The following is a 20,262-nucleotide window of genomic DNA, read 5'->3' on the forward strand; positions in this document are numbered from 1 at the left end:
ACCCTCGTCTCCCAGATCCTTGTCCAAGACTCTAGCCACTAAACTACACTGGCAGCCACAGAAGCTCTGCCATACCACTAGGTTTCTCCCAGAGTTTTATATAATGCCAGGGGACAAGCTGCCTTTACGCCTCCATTGCTAACAAACAGCACCATAAAATTATAAAAGCAAGACAAGCTGCTGTCGATACAGTAGCATTTTTGGATTAGTTTTCAATATCTGACCAAAACCCACTGACAGTGTTTGACTGGTCAAATGAAGGGGCCTGCCACACCTAATCAAACTCATCATGTCTGTTGTACAAGGCTAGGGAACATGTGGCTCTCCAGATATTGGTGAGCTCCAGCTCCCATCAGCCTCAGCCAGCAGTCAAGGCTCAGGGATGTAGGAAACCTATCCAATGACACCCCTGATTTAGGGGGTGTCTCTAATTCTATCATGCAGTTGAGGATTCCAGCCACATTTTACACCCAAGCTAAGCTGCAGCAATATTTTTACTAGAGTTGGGATGTCTCTGGTTATTATATTTGCACCCCATTTGCACATGTGCCAAGGTGCTCAGAACAATTTTTTCCCAAAGACTCACAACAACCCTGTATGGTAGGTTAGACTGAGTGCTAGCAACTTGCTAAGGCCACCAAAATATATTCACAGTTGAACAGGTTTCTCAAATTCAGTCCCAGTATTCAACATTTTACACACACACACACACACACACACACACGCCTCTTAATAGGAAGAGGAGAGGGGTGTGTGAGTCACTTCCCCCACTGTCTCCATACACCCCACTTGCTTCTGGAGGCCTTTCCAAACTATCCCTATATGCGGGCACGTGTCATGCACAAAATCATGTTGCACAATTAAAGCTGATCTGCCATTCTTGAGTAACACCCCTCCTCAAAAAAACTTATTTGACAAGAAAATGCACTGGAAAAGGTGAAATTAACACACGCTCAACCCATCTAACCTCCATGCAGGAATGCTCAATAAACAACCCCTACTGCAAACTTCGTGCAAACAATTCAGGATGAATGCTCAATAAACGGTTATTTGGGGAGCAAACCACGATGGAAACCTCCCTCCCCTCCCAAAACCCCCTGATGGTCTCTTCTATGAGATGGAGGGGGACCCGTGGTCCTCCAAATAGGCTTAAACTCTAGTCAGCGTGGCCAAAGGCCAATTCCCATCATCCCTGACCATTGGCCAGGCTGGCTGGGGCTGATGGGAGTTGTAGTACAGCAACCCCTGGAGGGCCACAGGTTCTCTCAGTCCTCCTACAAGAAGAGCCCTGCTGCATCCTCCACAGGGTCCATCTCATCCAGCATCTGTTGTTTGTGCTGGTAACCAGCATGGTGTTTCTGCGTAAAACCTGAATGCAACGGTCCTCGTCTGCTCTCCTGCATTTAGAAAATGCACACCCGCCCTTTCATTGCACTCACAGCACTCTAGACTGCTTAGAATGGTTTGAGAAATTAAAAAAAACAAACATAAACACCGTCAGAACCTTAAAAACCAGGGATCGGCTAGCTCTCGGGGGGCCAGTCAGTGTGTGTTGACAGGTCTCTCCTTCATGCGAACCGCTCCGCTGCCGCCTCAGACCTACGGCTTGCCCAGTGTCCAGTTTCCAACGGTGGGCAGCCAGAAGATGCCTTTGTAAAGCGGGGTAGAGACGGCGGCGGAGAGATTTGGTCCAAGGGCCGATCTCCATCGCCAAGGCTGATCTCCACCAAGCGGGAGACTTCACCCCTACCTACTACACGCAGACACCCAGCCAGCCACGGATCCCTGCTGCCAGGCGCCCCGGGCAATTCAATCCCTGCCTTGCAAACTTTTTCTCCCCCTGCTTCGCCTCGAAGCTACTCACCGCGCCTTGGCATCCCCGGCGACGCTCCTCCTGCCGGCTCCCCTTTTGGCAACGCGTGTTGAGTTTGTATGGCGCGTGTGGATAGCTAGGTCCTGCTTTTCCCCCTTCCCCGTCTGGGGACTGGGGGTGGGGAGAGAGCTTTCTCCAAATCCGGGCGCGCTCGCCTCCCCTTCTGCAACCGAGGCGGCAGCGGAGCGATCTCCAGCGGGCACCTAAAAACCCTCTTCCCGGCATTGCGGTGCCATATTCCGCTGCTGCCGCTGCGCCCGAATCGCGACCCTCCTCTCCTTTATTTGTGCTCGCCCCCCCTTTTTTTTTTTTGCTTTCACTGCCTCCGCTGCTCCGGATTCATCCCTCTCTGGGGGCCCATTTGAAGCAGCCGTGCAAACGGGAGAGCCGGGATGATGGCTGCGTGCAGCTGCGTGTGTGTGTTGTGCAAAAGGCCCGTTGCAGGGAGAGGAGGAGGAGGAGGGGGGAAAGAGAGGTTGGAAGGGGGAGGAGGATTTAGGACTAGGAGGCGGTGCTACGAAGCAATTCCTAGCGGGTGGTGGGGAGGGAGAGATTCAGTTGCAAAGACCCCCACCCCACCCCGCGTCTCAACGTTTTGCAATCTGATCAGGACCCTCCCCCAAATCACATCTGTCTCCCATCCTTTTCGCTAGTTCAGATGCAAATAAACTAACAGACTACCTCACTGGGTGGAGGATAGTGTACACGGGTGGAGCTTCACTGGGGGCAAAGGTTAGACTGCCCCTCCCCCACCACCCCTCTCTTCCATTCACAAAAAGCAGCCCCGAGATTTGTGACTGAATTCTACAGGGCATATTCCCTGAGTTAGGGTGTATAACTGGCAGAGACTGAGAGACAGACCTTCCTCCTGTGCAGGTTTACTCCAAAGTAACCCCATCTGAATGCAGTTGAGATTTACACATCCCAAGTGATACGTTGTGCAGATTGCAGGACTACAAATCCACATCCCCATGCCCCTTCCTCAGAAGCTTGGTCCAAAAGGTCACGCTCCTTCCCAGAGCCATAGCTGGGGGTGGGGGGCTAGTCAGGGATTTTGCCCGGTGAAGCCTGTAGAGGGGCACCATTGAGGAGGGGAGGCGCCAAACTGGGTCTTTGACCCAGGTGAAATAAAGCCTAGTTTCGAGGGAAACAGATTGAAACTGCAGAGTTTTGAGAAACTAAAAAACAAAGTGCGAGATTGGCTTCATTATTATCAGATAATGGAGGCATATAATTCGGACAAGAAAATTGGCTTCCAGGTGGAAAAATCAAAATTAGAAACAGAACTGTTAGAACCCAAAACTAAGACTTTATCAAGGATGTATAACTTGCTGTTGAAATGGAATACTCAGGATGAAACGGTGAAATCCGCTATGATTAAATGGGCACAAGATGTTGGACATAACATAATGATGGCTGACTGGGAACAGTTATGGACCACAGGTATGAAGTTTACGGCATGTAATGCCTTAAGAGAGAATATTATGAAAATGATTTACAGGTGGTACATGACACCAGTCAAGCTTGCAAAAATCTATCATTTGCCCGATAATAAATGTTGGAAATGTAAAGAAACTGAAGGTACAATCTTTCACCTTTGGTGGACGTGCCCAAGGATTAAGGCTTTCTGGGAGATGATCTACAATGAATTGAAAAAAGTATTTAAATATACCTTCTTGAAGAAACCAGAGGCCTTTCTCCTGGGCATAGTCGGCCGACTGGTGCCAAAGAAGGATAGAACTTTTTTTATGTATGCCACAGCAGCAGCAAGAATACTCATTGCAAAGTATTGGAAGACACAAGATTTACCCACTCTGGAAGAATGGCAGACGAAGGTGATGGAACTGGCGGAAATGACTGGCAGAATCCAAGACCAGGGAGAAGAGTCGGTGGAAGAAGATTGGAAGAAATTTAAAGATTATTTACAGAAATATTGTAAAATTAATGAATGTTAGAATGACGTTGGATAGAAATTAAATGGTTTTTAGCAGAAATATTATAAGGGAATATGAAAAATGGATTACTAACAGGTAAAAATTTAATGTTACAATACTTTAAGATTAAAGATTAGTTTAAACAAAGAGGGGAAGGATTTGCTGAACCAACAAACTGAACTGGAATACACAAAAGGGAGGCGTGAGGAGGTCCGGGAAACAAGCTAATGAAAAATAAGTAATGGAAAGATTGATTTGTTTTTAATTAATTTTATTTTGTATTTTTCTTTTTTCTATTTTTATTTTGTAATATTTTGAAAATCTTAATAAATATATTATAAAAAAAAGAAATAAAGCCTAGTTTCGCCCCTGTCCTACCCAAAAGTACGCTTGTAATTTTTCTGTGAAGCAAGCTTTGTTGAAATCAGAGTACTGTAACTCTTCCATGTGTAGGATTAGGCAACATGCGTGAAGGACAGGGTTGGCACCTCTACTTCCAAGTAAGCATGCAGCCAGAATCACAGCCTGTTGCGTGTTTACTTCAAAATAAAGACCTACTGAGCTCAGTGGGGCTTAGTCCTGTGTAGGATTGCAGCCTAATCCTGTGCATTTTTACTCCCTTAGGACTCAGCTATACAGCTGCAAAGAAAACGTTTTAAGTGTGTCTTAAGTGCAATATGCAATGTGACATTAGATGGCGATTGTGAGCCTTATGGAAAATTCAATGTATTTTAAAAAAACGCTTTTAAAAAGCATTTTCAGAACGGCTTTTATATGTGAGTAGATTCCACCTTAAATGAAACGTAATTCTCAAGTAAATGTGTATAGGATTGCAGCCTTAGAGCCCTGAGCTCAGGGGTAAAATTCTAACACAAGAAGAAGATAGCCACCACCCCTACCCTACATCATATAGGAAGCATCCAGCACATTGCATCATGTCATGGCTCTCCACAGACCCTGAAGTGCCCAGGCCAGCAGACAGAGAAATGAATATGGAAAAAAACTCAGTGGAAATGAACAAAACTCAACTACCACCAGAGCATTCTGAGGACTGCTAAAGTATATTTAGTAGGGCATGTTATATACAGTGAACTCTTCTGATTAAGAAATAACTTATTTTTCTAAAGATTTTTTGTTTTCTGCTAACCTAACACAAGTAAAAAGGTCAAGTTCTAAAGCCCTGAGTTTATTTGTTTATTAAAATTGCTTATTTTTTTTAGTTTTCCAAAGGAGCCCAGGGCAGCAAACGCTTCTGTGATTTTTAAAAAGACCAACAATTTTAAAAAGCATTTTTAAAAAACCTCTTAAAAACAATAAAACCAATTTAGGAACATACATAACCAAATCATGTGCCTGGATAGGCCAGCCAAAACAAACAAGCAGGTATCTAAAAGACTACTGCTCTTTCCCTCTAGGAAAACAGGAGGCTGAATCTGAGATGTCAACCTCAGATTCCATTCATTGAGGGGGTGTTGAAATATCTCTGGGCTTCCATCACAACAGATGGGTGCAGCCTACCTGATTTTAACAGGAGGGGTATAAATGGTGCAACTGGCTGTGAGTCAAAAGAGAGTCTTGTTTTTCTCCCCACCCTTTCCTGGGCAGAATAAGTTGTATGGTTCTGTTTTGTCTCAGGGCCCAGACCAAAATACGCAAGTATGGGCACTTCCCTCTGTTGCTCCCCACCCCCAGCAGTGTGATTCAATCGCATACCCAGCAAATTCAGGTTGTGAAACTAAAGATGTGGTGCTCTTGCATAACAAACCTGCTTCCCCCTAAAAATGAGACCTTTTCTCCCAATATGGAAAGTGACAGCGAAATGCTCTGGAAAAAGGTGGAATAATGTTTGCTTGATGTAACCTTGTCTAAGCTCCCCATAAACAAATCAGAATGAATTCTCAATAAAATACCTGATGTTATCTAACCTCCTTGTAAGCCCCACAAAGAAATCAGGATGGGTGCTCAATAAACAGGTCATCTGGAAGCAACCCATGTACGATCCTTTGCAAAAATAAATATAACTTCCATAGCTGTAAGGTAATAGAAACAGAGTATATATACCATGGTTGAATCACCTCCCCCCCCTTTTTTTACTCCCTTATTTATTGTTTTCAGAAGGGTATGGGTTGGGGAGTTGTTTGGCAAAAACATCACAGAGTAGGGCTTGTGGATTTAATTAAAGGCCCCCACCTACCCTTTTCTTCAAAATTCCATCATGTGCTTGACCCTGGACCAAAATGACATACCTGCCAACAAGTTTCCTTTCCTTCTTTGTCTGCGTTTCTTATGCTTGGGGAGAGCTAAGGTCCCAGGTTCAATTCCTGGGATCTCCCGGTATGGCTGGGAGTGTCCCCTGGCTGAAACCTTGGAGAGCTGCTGCCAGTCAGTGTGTACAATAATGAGTTAGCTGGACCAATGGTTTCTAACTTGTCATTAGGCAGCTTCCTCTGTAAGGGTCGGGTTCAATCACTGGCACCTCCCCAAAATCCTAGAGAGCTGCTGCCAGTCAGTGTAGACATTACTAGATGAAACAATGGTCTGACTTGGTACAAAACACCTTCCTATGTTTACTTAAGCGCTAGCTTTCTATAGGCAAAGAGCTTCTGGCATGGGGGAGATCAGCCAAATCTGCAAACCTACGTGATGGTACCATGCAATTTCCTTAAAAATAAAATAAAAAATATTTCAGTTGGCACTGATGGCTGATTTAGGTTTCCTTCTTCGAATATCCAGCTTTCGTTTAAAAAGTGGGGGGAAATCTGTAACCCTTTTTCCTTGCAGAGATGCAAGGAAATGTATGCAGGCAGCATTCCACCCAATTGTTCAGCAAGGAGCATGCTGCCTCTTGCCTTTCCAGCACTCCTGGAGGGATGACACTTAAAAAACAAACCCATTTAAGTTGCCTTTATTGAAACTGTTCAATGAATGTAACAGGGCGGCTGGGTCTGTCCAGGTCTGAGCACTCTTGGGCTGAATCAGCCATCTGTCAGACCCGTGGGCTGTGCCACAGAGCACAGGAATGAGCTCCAGACAAATGAGCCCCGAGCCCGGCTGGGTGGGTGGCACCTCACAGCCCCTGGCAGAGTCTGAAAGGAGCTAGTCATTTTCTTAATTCCCTGGCAACGAGGGCGGGGGAGAGAAGTATTACAATATACTTTTTCTTTAATTAAAACATGTTCGTTTGGTACACCAAAGTGCCTTAAGTGAGATGAATAAACACGTCAGAGAAAGCACACAGCTTTGGCCCTTGGGGATGGCACCAATGGCATCTTCAGCTCCCTGATTTTGCCGTACGCTCCCCTTGCGGCTGGGCAAGTCCCTTGATTATCCCTACATCTGCCTTCTGTGGTGTCTTCTTGGCAGACAGGACCTGAGTCTCACACGTTAGCTACATATGCCTCTGCCAACAGGGCCCTCCCTGACTTCACCAAAATGAAAGGGAGGGGTTTTGTCTGAGTCCTCCTGCTGTGTATGCGTGTGTTTCAAAGCTCAAATTAAATCCATTATTTATAGACAAATATAAGAGCTAGAGATTGAATCGCCGTACATGTTGGCTTTTCCTGCTCAGTGCCTAGAGATGTTGGGAAATGCGAGCTAATAGTAATTGGGTGTACAATGTGTGTGACCTCATCCTAGGCATATTCAGAGGCAAAGCCCTACTAGAGCTGGTGTTTTGCTCTCAGCTAAAGGTGTGCAGGGTTACAGCAGCTTGAGCTGATTCATCACTTAGATGAACTGATTAAAAACATTTTGGTAAATTAGAAAAAAGATGCCTCTGATTAATCAAGACAGATTTCTTTTAAAAATGGTTAATTATTTTCAATACACACTTATAAGTAAAAGCATGTGGTTAGTGACATCTTAGAAGAGGCATTTCTCCTTTTCTAGCACAGGAGAGAACACCTTTTCTAAGATGGTGCCTATCACATTGTACTCATTAGCTAAAAGCAGAGTTCCTCCTCCCCTTTCTATTGTTTTATCAGTTTACAAATTTTTGTAGATTTATTTGACCAAGGTTGCTTGCTTCCAGATGATCAGTTTATTGAGCATTCATTCTGATCTGTTTGCATAGAGCTCAGACAACATTGTGGCAAACAACGGTTATCCCACACTTACCAGTATGTTTTCCCAGCACGTTAACTGTAGCAAAAAGTCTAATGTTGGGTAGGAAGTGAGTTTGTTGCAAAAGAGCACCTTGTGTTTGGCTTCCGTCTGTCTCTAGAAACAAAGAAGTGTCCCCCTGAAGGTGAAGCCAAACTGCTGGAGAATGACAGCTCCTCTCCCCTAACATCCCATACACCAAACCAATGTTGATTGTGCAACCTAAATTGTCCAGTATGTGTTGAATCCTACCCAAAAACAGTAACAGTCTGGGGACACCCCAAAATTCACATGATTAAGAGAGAGCACTTGCTTTAGTTAACATAGTATTCACAGATAGCATCTAAAATGTTTCTTATTACAACAATTCTGTATTGTTATCTCCAAATTAAAGATTTGGGTGGGGAGGCTGAGATATGATAGTTTCTCCTAAAGCACCTGTGGAACAGGAACCAAAACCCCGTAACCTAATGTGGGTTGCAGCAGTAGCAATGTTCTGCCTCCCCCAAGCATGCTGCCTCCAACAGTGTAGGTCGAACATAATCATTATGTTACAGATAGGTAGCCGTGTTGGTCTGCCATAGTCAAAATAAAAAAAATCCTTCCAGTAGCACCTTTAAGACCAACTAAGTTAGTTCTTGGTATGAGCTTTCGTGTGCTTGCACACTTCTTCAGATACACTGAAGTATCTGAAGAAGTGTGCTTGCACACGAAAGCTCATACCAAGAACTAACTTAGTTGGTCTTAAAGGTGCTACTGGAAGGATTTTTTTTATATAATCATTATGGTTAGCCACCATTGATATCTTTCTCCTCCATGAATTTGTCTAATCCTCTTTAGACCATCCAAGTTGAGGCCATCACTGCCTCTTGTGGGAGCAAATTCCATAGTTTAACTATATGCCATGTGAACAGTGTGTGTGTGTTTAAACAGGCATGCTGGCAGCCCAAGTTCTGTCTTCTGCACAGGAGCAGGGTGTCAGGTGGGGATATGAAGCAATGCTTAAATCACTGTTGGGCTCTTCATGAAATCCACAAGCCCCAACCCTGATTCTCCCCAACTGTAGCCAAATGCATGGACCTTTGAGCTAAAATCTGCAGCTAAGGGGGCCAGGTCCCCTTTGTAATTCAGGCACTAATTTGGAGTCTACAGGCTGGGCAGCTGAAGCCCAATTTGCTACAGACCTTTCTTTGGAGTGGAGATTCTCCCTCCTCCCTCTGTGACACTTCGCACTGCCCTCCCCCCAAAACACACACACTGAAGTAGTTAAGAAGCATAATTCTCCCCCTGGCAGAGGTGCCAAGCCTCCATTAAGTTAATATCTATGGAACTGTTTGAAGTAAATAATAAGTTTTTCTTCCTTTCTCTTTTTGGGTTGCCCCTTTCATCTTTCCAGAGCAGGCCGGATGGCAGACCATAATTACCCTCGTTGCGGCTTGCTCGGGGCTTTTATGCTGCAGTTGTTATTAAAAGGGCCAATGGCTCTGGGGAGCAAAGGAGGCTTGTGCTGAGTCTTTCTTTAATCCAGAAACTCAGGTGCCCCTTCATCCCCCTCCAGGGTAGCCATACTCAGCCCTTGTCAATCTGACAGACGGGAGCAGACCTTGCTGGCTGAGGAGCTGAGGCTGACGTATGGCAGTTTCTGTCTTGAGCTGCTTTGTGCAGGATGCACATCTGGAAGAGAAGCTGACCCAGGCTTTGCCTTCAGCTGCTTTGTTCTGCTCTTTTACTTCCCCTTAGAAAACAAAAAAGGGAAGAGAAGAGCAAGGTTCTAGGCCTCATGAGTCCACACACTGCTGGAAAATGTGCAAATAGGTTTGTTCTTTTAAACGTAAGACAGTCTGTCTTACTCCATCAACCGCAGGCTTGCAAGCAAAACAGACTTGTTCAGTGCACAGAATGGAAAACTTGACTTACAGCACAGATCACCTATGTGGTACACCCCTGGGGATTCCCAGTACCCACAAAACCTCTGAGCTCTTGCAATTCACCACCTGCTTGGTGATGAGGTAGTGAGAGTGGCTATCTTTTTTCTCCCTTGAGAAGTACACAGAGCTGAAAGAGGAAGTTGGAAGACTGATCCTCGCAACCCCACTTCCTCTTTTAGCTCTGTGTGCTTTTCAAGATTTATATTAAATCTGCTGGCTCTGACTTTTATCCAGATACCTTGGAAAAGCAACGTTTTGACATGTACCTCTGAGGGAGTAGGGAAGCTGATCCCCAGGGGAGAAGTGGCTAAAAAAGGTGGCGCTCCCCAGCACGTCCTCAAGAATAATGTTCATGGGCCTAAAAAGGATGACAGGCTCTAACTTACAGGAATTTGAAACATGTTTCACTGTTCACGATGTGTACATTTTTCCTACTGCTGCCTCTGGGTTAATCAAGTTTGGTAGGTTTTTGTTTTGTTTCAAAAACCCTGCAGGCCCTGTTTGAGCAGAAGCATCAAAAGAATTACAGTGGTACCTCGGGATGCGAACAGGATCTGTTCTGGAGCCCCGTTCGCATTCCGAACGGAACGTAAGATGCGACGGTGTGTCTGCGCGTGCGCGAGTCGCGTTTCGCCGCTTCCGCGCATGTGCGTGACGTAATTTTGAGCGTCTGTGCATGTGCGAGCGGCGAAACCCGGAAGTAGCGCGCTCCGTTACTTCCAGGTTGCCGCGGAGCGCAACCCGAACACGCTCAAGCTGAAGCACATTCAACTTGAGGTATGACTGTATCTCCACATTTGTGTGGGAAGTGATGTCTCTATCATACCACCTTCGACCCTTTTAAAAACTATTGTTGGTCTCCATCTCTATCCTAAGTGTGCAATTCTGTCCATACTCCCACCAAGTAAGTATGGATGGGATTGTGGTTTTAGGATGGAGGTGGAGATCGACAAGCCCCATTGAACACGGGAAGGCTCACTTTTACTCAGTGCACAGAGACGTGCACAGGATTGGGCTCAACATCATAATATGCTTTAGTACGGAAGGCTCGTATCTTCCTGCTCTAGCGCGTTTATTAAAAAAAAACAACCCACAACAACCCACACTTGTGAGTTTGGATAACAAGTCATGTAATGTGGAAAACTGCCATGTTTCATTTGATTGATAGTCTCTATAAAGGTAGCTGTTTAGTTCTGCTCCCTAAATTCAGGTTTACATAGAATTTCAAGTGTTTGGCAGGAACCAGAAGTTGATGGAGGGGAACCAGAGGAAGGCCTGGAAACTGAGCTTAATTCCCTCTCTCCAGTCTCCCTCTGTCTACTCATTCCTTCACTGAAAGCCTTAAAAAACAAATAAACCCTGTTTTAATTTTGCAATATAATTGCAAACAAAACAAAACAAACAAACAAACAAACCAACAAACAAACAAACCAACCAACCACTAAAAAGAAAATAAAAGCATAAAGATTATGAGCTCATTACATACCTGGTGTGATATCTTACTCCAATAACATAAAAAACAAATAAATCAGTTTTGTAGATTGACCGTCTCATCTTTCAAATAAGCAGGGCATCTTACATTCTCTTTCTTTTCTATTATTTTAAGGAAAGTTATATCCCTTCTGAGAGATGGGAAGCAGCAATTTTCAGAAGAGACCTGAAGTTTTGTATCCTGGCCCTCAAAACCTGGGCTTACACTTCCTCTTGTCCCACTGCTTTCCCCCAAGGAAAGCCGCTCTTTAGCGCTGAATTGGAGCAAACAGCAGTATCTGTAGATTGATGTTTGCTCTGATTTAGCAATATTACCTGGGAAAAGAGCAGGGCAAGGGGAAAACCACTCAGACCTGTGCTTCCTAGGCATGGGACAAGCAGAAGTGTAGATGAGCATCATATCTGGATTCTGAGGCAGATTCCGCCTCCTATCTTCCTTAGTTCTTCTCTATGCTCATAACAGCTACTAAATGGCTTCGGCCCAGTATACCTGAAGGAGCGTCTCCACCCCCATCGTCCAGCCCGGACACCAAGGTCCAGCTCCGAGGGCCTTCTGGCGGTTCCCTCACTGTGAGAAGTGAGGCTATAGGGAACCAGGCAGAGGGCCTTCTCGGTTGTGGCGCCCACCCTGTGCAATGCCCTCCCATCAGATGTCAAGGAAATAAACAACTATCTGACTTTTAGAGGACATCTGAAGGCTTTTAGAGGACATTCAGAGAGGTTTTTAATGTCTGATGTTTTACCATTTTTTTATGTACTGTAAGTTGCCCAGATGGGTGGGGTATAATAATAATAAGTATAGTAACAACAACAACAACAACAACAACAACAACAACAACAACAACAACAAATTAAACTGCCACTTGCATTTTAAAAGGGATACCAAATCCTGTGGCATAGATTCTGAAGTCACTTTGCATGCCTGCTGATGAGTAAACTGCACATTACAAAACTCATGCAGCTGCGCTATAAAAGTTCATACATTCTGCAAGTAGTCATACCTTGGAAGCCGAATGCCTTGGCACTTCTACATTTTGGCTCCTGAACGCCGCAAACCCAGAAGTGAGTCTTCCGGTTTGCGAGCGTTCTTTGGAACCTGAATGTCCGGTGCGGCTTCTGATTGGCTGCAGGAGCTTCCTGCAGCCAATCGGAAGACTCACCTTGGTTTCCGAATGTTTTGGAAGTCGAACAGACTTCCAGAACGGATTCCATTCAACTTCCGAGGTATGATTGAACCTAAAAACATAGGAATGGAGTCAGACCATTGGTCCATCTAACTCAGTATTGTCCACACTGACCGGCAGCAGCTCTCCAGTGTTTCAGACATGGGATGTTCCCACCCTTACATGGAGATGCTGGGGATTGAACCAGGGACCTTCTGCATACCAAAGCAGACCCCCCTGCCACTGAGCTATGGCTCTTGCTGTTCCTGACTTTCCTTGCAACAAAATCTGAGATAATTCCACATATAGGAGGGAAAAACCCCACACTGGTGTTAGAGAGGTAAAACTCCACCATAATCCCCAGTCTCATTGCAGTAGCTCCCAACACAGGAAGCAGAAAGTTTCTATCTACTAATAAAGGCAAGCACAAAATTGCAGCTTTCGATTCCTTTATTTCCCTATCCTCCTCTTCCCAGCAAAAATATTTTCATATCAGATGTTACTATCAATATAATTAACCTCCCAAGACACAAGTTTGAAATCCTTTCTTGTTCAGCAGCGTTTTCTATTAATTCTGCTAGTTTTTCAACGTGGCGGGGGAAGACGCACCCCATCTTCGTTTTTAAAGCATTTAAAGCATTTTTAAAGAGATATATAACATTTACATACCTGCCTACAATTACAGGAGAGATAAGGCAAGATGCATAATGCATGCAGCATGAAATTGGCAAAATAATTAACTTTAGGCTCCTTTTATTTGGGGGGGGCGGGGTAGGAAAAGAGAATCGCAAGGGCTGCCATTTCTATAAAAAGACACCTCCAGATAAATATCAGACAGATGCTTAGTTGGTCCTGGTTCTAGCTGGCTCGAGGCTCACATCATGATACTATCTTTCCCTGGCAAATTCTTGCAAGCCAAGCAGGATAGAATACTGTCTTGATCCTTTAAGGAGCACCTTGGTCCCTGCAGCTCAGAACTGGGACAGACAGCTCTGCTCTGTCAGCAAGATTGAGAACCTGTAAGTAGAGAACTGGTGGAACCCAATTCAGATCTCAGCCTTGTTATGCATCCAGCAAAGTATATGCATCCAGCAAAGTCTCAGGCCTCAGCTTCTGCAAAATGGGTATAATGATACTAGCCTTCTCACCTTACTGGGTTGTTATAAAGAATAAGACTGATACGTTGAATGCCCTGAAGTACTGGTCCTCAACTGGAGGATGCACAAGTAAGGTTAAAAATAGACACTTGCTTATTGTGTAGCAGGCAGTGAAGGCTGGTATATTAAGGCAAATGGGAGACTCCCCCACCAAACTCAGTCATCATGCCTTCTTACTTACATCCAGTTCAGTGGGTGGCACTGCCTATCAGCTTCTTAGTCTCCGAATGTCTTTGTAGGATTCAGCCAGGAGGAGGATGGGGACAAACCTAGAATCAGTTCATAGAATAGAATAGAATCATAGAGTTGGAAGAGACCACAAGGGCCATCGAGTTCAACCCCCTGCCAAGCAGAGTTGACTCTGCTTATATTTTTCTCTAGCACCACCTACTGTCAGGCTCCTTCCGCCTTACCAGTTCCCATGGACACCAGCCACTACTGGTAGCAGGGAGCTACGTGATTGTTTTTCCTAAAACAATTACAGGTACAAGGAACCTGACCAGCACCCCAACATCTGATAGCAATCTTTTATTTTTCTTCCACTTTCCTAATTTTATCTTCCGAGCAAGGTAGATTTGGTTGTCACAGGTTTGCCACGTACAAGTTTACGAACTCTGGAAAGTCAGTTTTGTGCATAATGCAGATAGTTTATACTAACGATGGAAATCATGTGGTGGGATAGAAAAGGGTTAAGTGATCCAATCCACCTTCTACTTTCCCACTTCCACTCATCCCCTTCAAAGTTGTTTTATAAAGGAAAAGATTACTGGGCAAAACATGTACCCAAAAGATAAATAAAATTTAAGAATTTTTTTAAGCCAACTAAGTTCTACTTAGGGTTGGGTGAATCTGTAAATTTTGGCTCCTCTAAGTTGCTCATTTTTTCATTCATAAGTTCAGTTCTCCACATTTCCACACTGGCTTGCAATCTTTTTTAAAAAAAGGCTTCATGAAAATTCATTAGCATTTTAGGACTATTTTCTTATAATATACACAGGTATGTATGTAGTACACATTTTTGCGAATCAATTTTCCCTAATAACATGCATTTTTTTACACGTTGCTTGCTTGCCTTGCAAAATTTGGAGAAGTGAAAACTTCAAAGGTTGTGTTTCAATTCTCATATTGTTCCAGGAAGTGCTAATTCAGTAGATTTGCCTTTAAATGTGAACTAAATCAAATTTCCTCCCCATCCCTAACTCAGAGCAGTCCCTTTGATATTAGTGGACATAGGTTTGTCATACACAGTAATTTTAATGGGTCTACTCTATGTGGGATTCAACTGCAATCCTATGCACACTTTCCTTGGAGTAAGTCCCACTGAGCACGCAGAAGGGTCATCATTTAGTGATAGAGCATCTGCTTTGCATGCAGAAGGTCCCAGTGGGGCTGGAAAAAGAGCCCCTGTCAGAGGCACTGCCAATCAGTGCAGACAGTACTGAGCTAAATGGATCAAGAATCTGACTAGGCTGCATCCTACATCCTAGCACACATATCACTGCTAAAGTAGCCTTCAGCTGTTTGCTTAGACAGTCGTAGTCTCTATTAACTGCCCTTTCTTCTCTTATGTGTGGTATTTTCTTACTATATCCCTTCCAGTATGTAGTTTGGTGCTTTTGTTTCTTGTCAGTTTTAACACCTTTAGGTGACATTTTTCTCTCACACTCTGATACTGATACAACTGTAAAAAAAGCAAAAACCTGTTTTTGCTAAGCTTTGTGCAAACTTTCCCCTAACCCTTTTACAACACAAGCTGCAATCCTTCCTTGTACGCAGTATTTTAGGGTTGGCACTTAGGAGCAGTGGAGAGGAGAGAGATCTGGGGAAAGGAGGAAGAGGGGAGGTGGAACTTGTGAGGTTGGTGTAGCTCAGGCTTCTGAAACACTGGACCAGGGGAAGCCAATGCAGTACGCTCCACATGGGGTAGACTGCATCTTCTGTCATCCCTGACAACTGGAAGTCCACAACATCTGGAGGGCACCACTTTGGCTATCCTTGAACTAGTTTGAAAAATCCACATTAAAAATGCCTTTATTAGATCAGCCAAAATGTTACAAAACAGTGTGCAAGCTTGTGAGGTCTCCAGAATTACAGTATTTGTCTGGCTTGATGTCAAACTAAACTCGAAAGCTTGCATATTATTTTATAACATTTTGATTGGCTTAACAAATGGACCAACACATCCATACTTTTATATGAGCCAGCATGTTCACATTTTCCTTACGGCTCCCTTTGCTTTTTGTGGACTAATTTGGAAATTAGAAGATGCAGGCTGGATCTAGAAAGCCTAGATTCTTCCAACGGAAACCCCAGACCCAAAGGTTAAGTTGCATATTCATAGGGCTTTTCCTGTGAAATTGATAGCAGCATCATGACCTGCCTTGGGATATTAGGTTGGGGTGAAACAACGGCCAACAATTAATAAAGACCATGCACTTTCCCCCGCAAGAAAGCAGGCTGGAGGGCTGTTTGGAACAAAGGTCAGGAACAGGCTTCCAGACTAGACACGGCAACTTCTATCGTTTAACTGGCTGAATCCTCCACTCCGTTTCAGAAAGAAAACAGATTATCATCTCTTTTGGGGGCGGGCCGCAGTTCAGTGGTAGAGCATCTGCTTTGCATGCAGAAAGTCTTGGTTTAATCCCCGGCATCTCCAGTTAGGAATGGGGAAAGACTCCTGGTCTAAAACTTTGGAGAGCCACTGCCAGTCAGTGCAGACATTACTGAGCTAGATGGAGCAATGGTCTGATTCAGTATAAGGCAGCTTCCTGTGTAGGGAAAGGCAAATCTGACAGACTGAAGCCCCAAGGATGGTGTTGGACTCTGACCAACAACCATGTTAGCAGCTCACGCAGAGAGCAGTTCCCCCACAAAAGGCAAATACAGGAGAGCAGTGATATACAAGGGACAGTTTACTGGAAAATAGGGGTTATTCTTGACTGTGATGGGTTTGATTTTCGCAGCACACCCAAATGTTGGCTTACAGGGACACTGTGAATGTGTGGGCTTCCAGAGAGAAGCTCATGCCTGCTCTGCCCCTCCCTGCTCCTTTTCGCCGCCGCGCCATGCTAAGGTTTGTTGCTGGCTACAGCTTGTGGTTAGTGAGCAGAGAGCCCAACCACAAGTCTTGGTTCAGATGAGGTGCTAAGCCAAACCTTGGTTTGTTGTGGCACCTGGTGCTGCAGCAAAAAGAACAAGGGAGGAACAAAGTGGCTGCAGCCTATTATCCTGGAATGAACATTTATACAATCTTGCTAAGCCAGACGTAGGGCCTTTTTCTGACTGACCAGCAAAATCCTTCTCTCCTTATTCCCGCCGGACTAAATTTAACCGGTGGGGAGGGGCCGCCCAGCTGCCAATATCCTTATGTCACTATGACATCAGGTAACACAGTGCTTTGAAGCCTTGATTGTTGGGACTTCAGAGCGCAGCTCAGGGCTGTTTGAAAGCCTTTTTGGAAACAGCCCAAGGCTGCTGTTTCAACCTCTGAAACCTGGAGTTCCAAAGAGCAGCAAGGGGCTGTTTACAAAAGAGATTTCAAACAGCCCCACTCTGCTGTTTGAATCTTTGGTTTTTCTAGTTTCAAGGAGCAGTGTGGGAGGGAGAAATGGTTTCCACTGAAACCGCTGCTAAAGTGGAAATAATTTTTCTAGTCCATTTTAACATCCCCTCCAAAACAGTACTTCTGTCTTGTCAAGATTCAACCTGAATCCATATAATCCTTATAAGCAGTAGTAAGGCCCTCACACAGCAATGCTAACTGACCACAGTTGGACTGCCATCTGTAGAGGGTCTCCCTTCCTTGTAAGACCTGTAGCGTCCAAAGTCTATTGCCTAACTGCACTACATGCCCAGAACCAGCTGGTAAACTTAGGGGTGTTCAGATTGTTTTGTGCAGATTCTCTCAGTTATGCATCCACCAACCCACCATTTCATACTGCTGGGTTGAGAGAATGGCCGCTTGCCACCCCTGAGGAGTTCATGAGCTGATGGGAAGCTTGAATTGGGGACATTTTGTGGCATGCCAGTGGCATTCTTGGCCTCTGGGCTATGCCAGCTCTCTTCAGGACCCTTTTTGGGGTTTTCTGCTGCTGGCAGGTATATGTGTGTGTGTGTGTGTGTGTGTGAGAGAGAGAGAGAGAGAGAGAGGGAGGGAGGGAGAAAGAAAGAAAGAAAGAAAGAAAGACAAGGGAAGTTAGTTAATAAACTGGTAATCAATGGTGGGAGGGGGCAGGGGGCGGATCAGACGCACTAGCAGCCGATTCATTACAACGCCCGAAAATGAGGCTGAGAGATTAATAAGCCTTTGATTTATTGGTGCTTTGAGCCCTTGAGCATTACTCACGGTGTGGCATTGACAGGCCCTCTGTTCCCACTGTGGCCTCTGAGAGCGGGGGTGGGAGGGGGCTGATGCCAGGACCCATCCGGATGAAGCCCTAAATGCCTGACTTGTCAAGGCATTAATGGCTTTGTTGTAAGCCCCACGGCCATGAAAGATTCCCTCTGGATGGGGTAATTGTTATTGATTATGAAAGCAGATAAATCCAGCAGGAGGGCAGAGCCTGTCGCTGGCGGAAAATCCGCCGATGAGGTTGCAAAGAGCTGCCTTGGCTGGTCTCTTGGTTGTAGGCTCCATGGGAAGGGCTGTAGCTCAGAGCATCTGCTTTGAATGCAGAAGATCTGAGGTTCAGTCTCTGGCATCTCCAGGTCTGGCTGGGAGAGCCTGCTTGTTGGATACCCTGGAGAGCAGCTGCCAGTAGGTGTGGACAATACTAAGCTAGATGGGCCAATGGACTGGCTCAGTATAAGCAGCTATACTTGACGGTATAGGTGACTTGGAGTGGTTGTATGTCAAAGCAGGTATGCAATTGTTCTTATTTTGCCCCCATTTTTCTCTTTTAGTGGCTGCCTTATTGAAATTTTGTTAGTGATTTGCTAAGTGTTGTTTTAAGGATTCAGCTGCAACCCTGGAGTTGCTTGTATCTTGTGTCTCTAAGACACATCCATGTAAATGCACACACATGATCACTAAGGCAACATGTAGTACACAGCCAGCCCAATCTCTCTCTCTCTCTCTCTCTCTCTCTCTCTCTCTCTCTCTCACACACACACACACACACACACAGAGAGAGAGAGAGAGAGAGAAGCTGTTGCTCTGAAGTCTGTTTTGATCTGTTGATAACAGATTGTAGGACAGTTTTGTTCTCCAAGAAGTATATCTTTTTAAAAAAAGAACAAACATCCTGCTACTACAAAATCAGTTTTGGGTTGGGAGTAAATTAATACGGCAAGTAGAGTAGAGCTTCATGTAATATTAGGTAGTGGCTTGGGGCTCCACCAGACAACCTGTTTATTGAGCATTCATTTTGATTTGCTTGCAGAAAGTTTTTTTTTTTGCAGAGGTTAGCTGATGTCTGGTCTTTACTGAACATTCCTTTTGCTTTGTTTGCAGGGTGGTTATGTGACAAGGAACATTCATTCTGATCTGTTTGTGGGGTGTTCCCGTTAGTTATTTGTTCACCCCACACTTTGCAGTGCCATTTCTGCAAAAAGTTATTTGTTTTTGAAAGTGGATTTGTCGCCCTAGGGCAACAGAGTATTCTGGGCACTGTCATTTACACCTCAGAGAATTACAATTTCCAGCAACCCTGAGTGGTTTGACAATAAATCCCTCTTTCCAGGGAACTCTGGGAATTTTAGGTCTGCGAGGGGGACTGTAACTTGAAGAATTTGTGCTTGGGTTTGCTTTTTCCTTCTCCCTCCCCTATTTCCTTTTCCTCATGTGTCATGTCTTTTTTTATTGTGACCCTGAGGCCAGGGAGTGACCTATCTTAGAAATGTAAGCTACATAAATGCTATAAGTAAAGAAATTAATAAATCTAGCTGGCTGTTTTGAGAAACAGGATACTGAACTGGCCTGATCCAGCAGAAGTTTTATTCCATTATTATGTTCTTAAGGGATGGGCAGGTGAGCCAAAGAAGTGTGATGGGTGGCTGCCTTTCACACAGTGGCTGCAGTTGCACATCACAGTACACCCATAGTTTACTGTGAAGACACAGGTGGCCTTCTGCTTTGCTTTCCCCTTACTGTGTAAAGGAACAAGAATCCACAATCGATGTTTTAGTGGTATGTCTGGACCAGGGACTGTGGTTTGTTTTGCTCCAAAACTCCATAAAGTAAGGCCAAGGTTTGTTCTTAGCTTCTTGAACCACGGCCTCTGGTTCAGAATGCAACACGAAATCAAGGATCAAGGTCTGGAACTTTTCTGAGGAAAGCAGTAAAGCGTGAGCCATCTCCACTGTCACAGTAAACTGTGGTGGCAAGGCTACATGTCTTGCCTTTGCTCCGGCACATTATTTCATGGAATCATAGAATCACAGAATTGTAGAGTTGGAAGGGACCTTGAGGGTTGTCAAGTCCAACCCCTGCAATGCAGAAGTCTCTTGCCCAACGTGGGGCTTGAACCCATGACCCTGAGATTAAGAGTCTCATGCTCTACTAACTAAGCTATTTTATATGCTTAGTTCCCAACTGCAACCAGCTTGGCGGTAACCTTCATACATGCAGTTCTATAGTGTACTTGCAGCATGAAATGGGCCAGTCTCATAAAAGCC

General features: G+C 44.7%; 2 protein-coding genes across 7 annotated transcripts in view; one reads left to right on the top strand and one right to left on the bottom strand.

The window, feature by feature from the left end:
- MACROD1 (mono-ADP ribosylhydrolase 1) overlaps positions 1–20,262 on the top strand; it is a 312,448-nt gene that overhangs the window by 68,960 nt on the left and 223,226 nt on the right. The window lies entirely within an intron of this gene.
- The window catches only part of FLRT1 (fibronectin leucine rich transmembrane protein 1), a 161,489-nt gene that overhangs the window by 26,456 nt on the left and 114,771 nt on the right, over positions 1–20,262 (bottom strand). The window contains exon 1 of one of the 3 annotated variants that reach the window (XM_080985698.1): positions 1,865–2,326. The exons of the other annotated variants lie outside the window; for them this stretch is intronic. The gene's annotated coding sequence lies outside the window, so the exon portion shown is untranslated. Of the gene's footprint in view, positions 1–1,864; positions 2,327–20,262 lie in introns of those variants that run through there. 3 annotated transcript variants of the gene reach the window in all.

Source organism: Podarcis pityusensis (genome assembly GCF_964106645.2).
Source record: "Podarcis pityusensis genome assembly, chromosome: 16".
Taxonomy (NCBI): Eukaryota; Metazoa; Chordata; class Lepidosauria; order Squamata; family Lacertidae; genus Podarcis; species Podarcis pityusensis.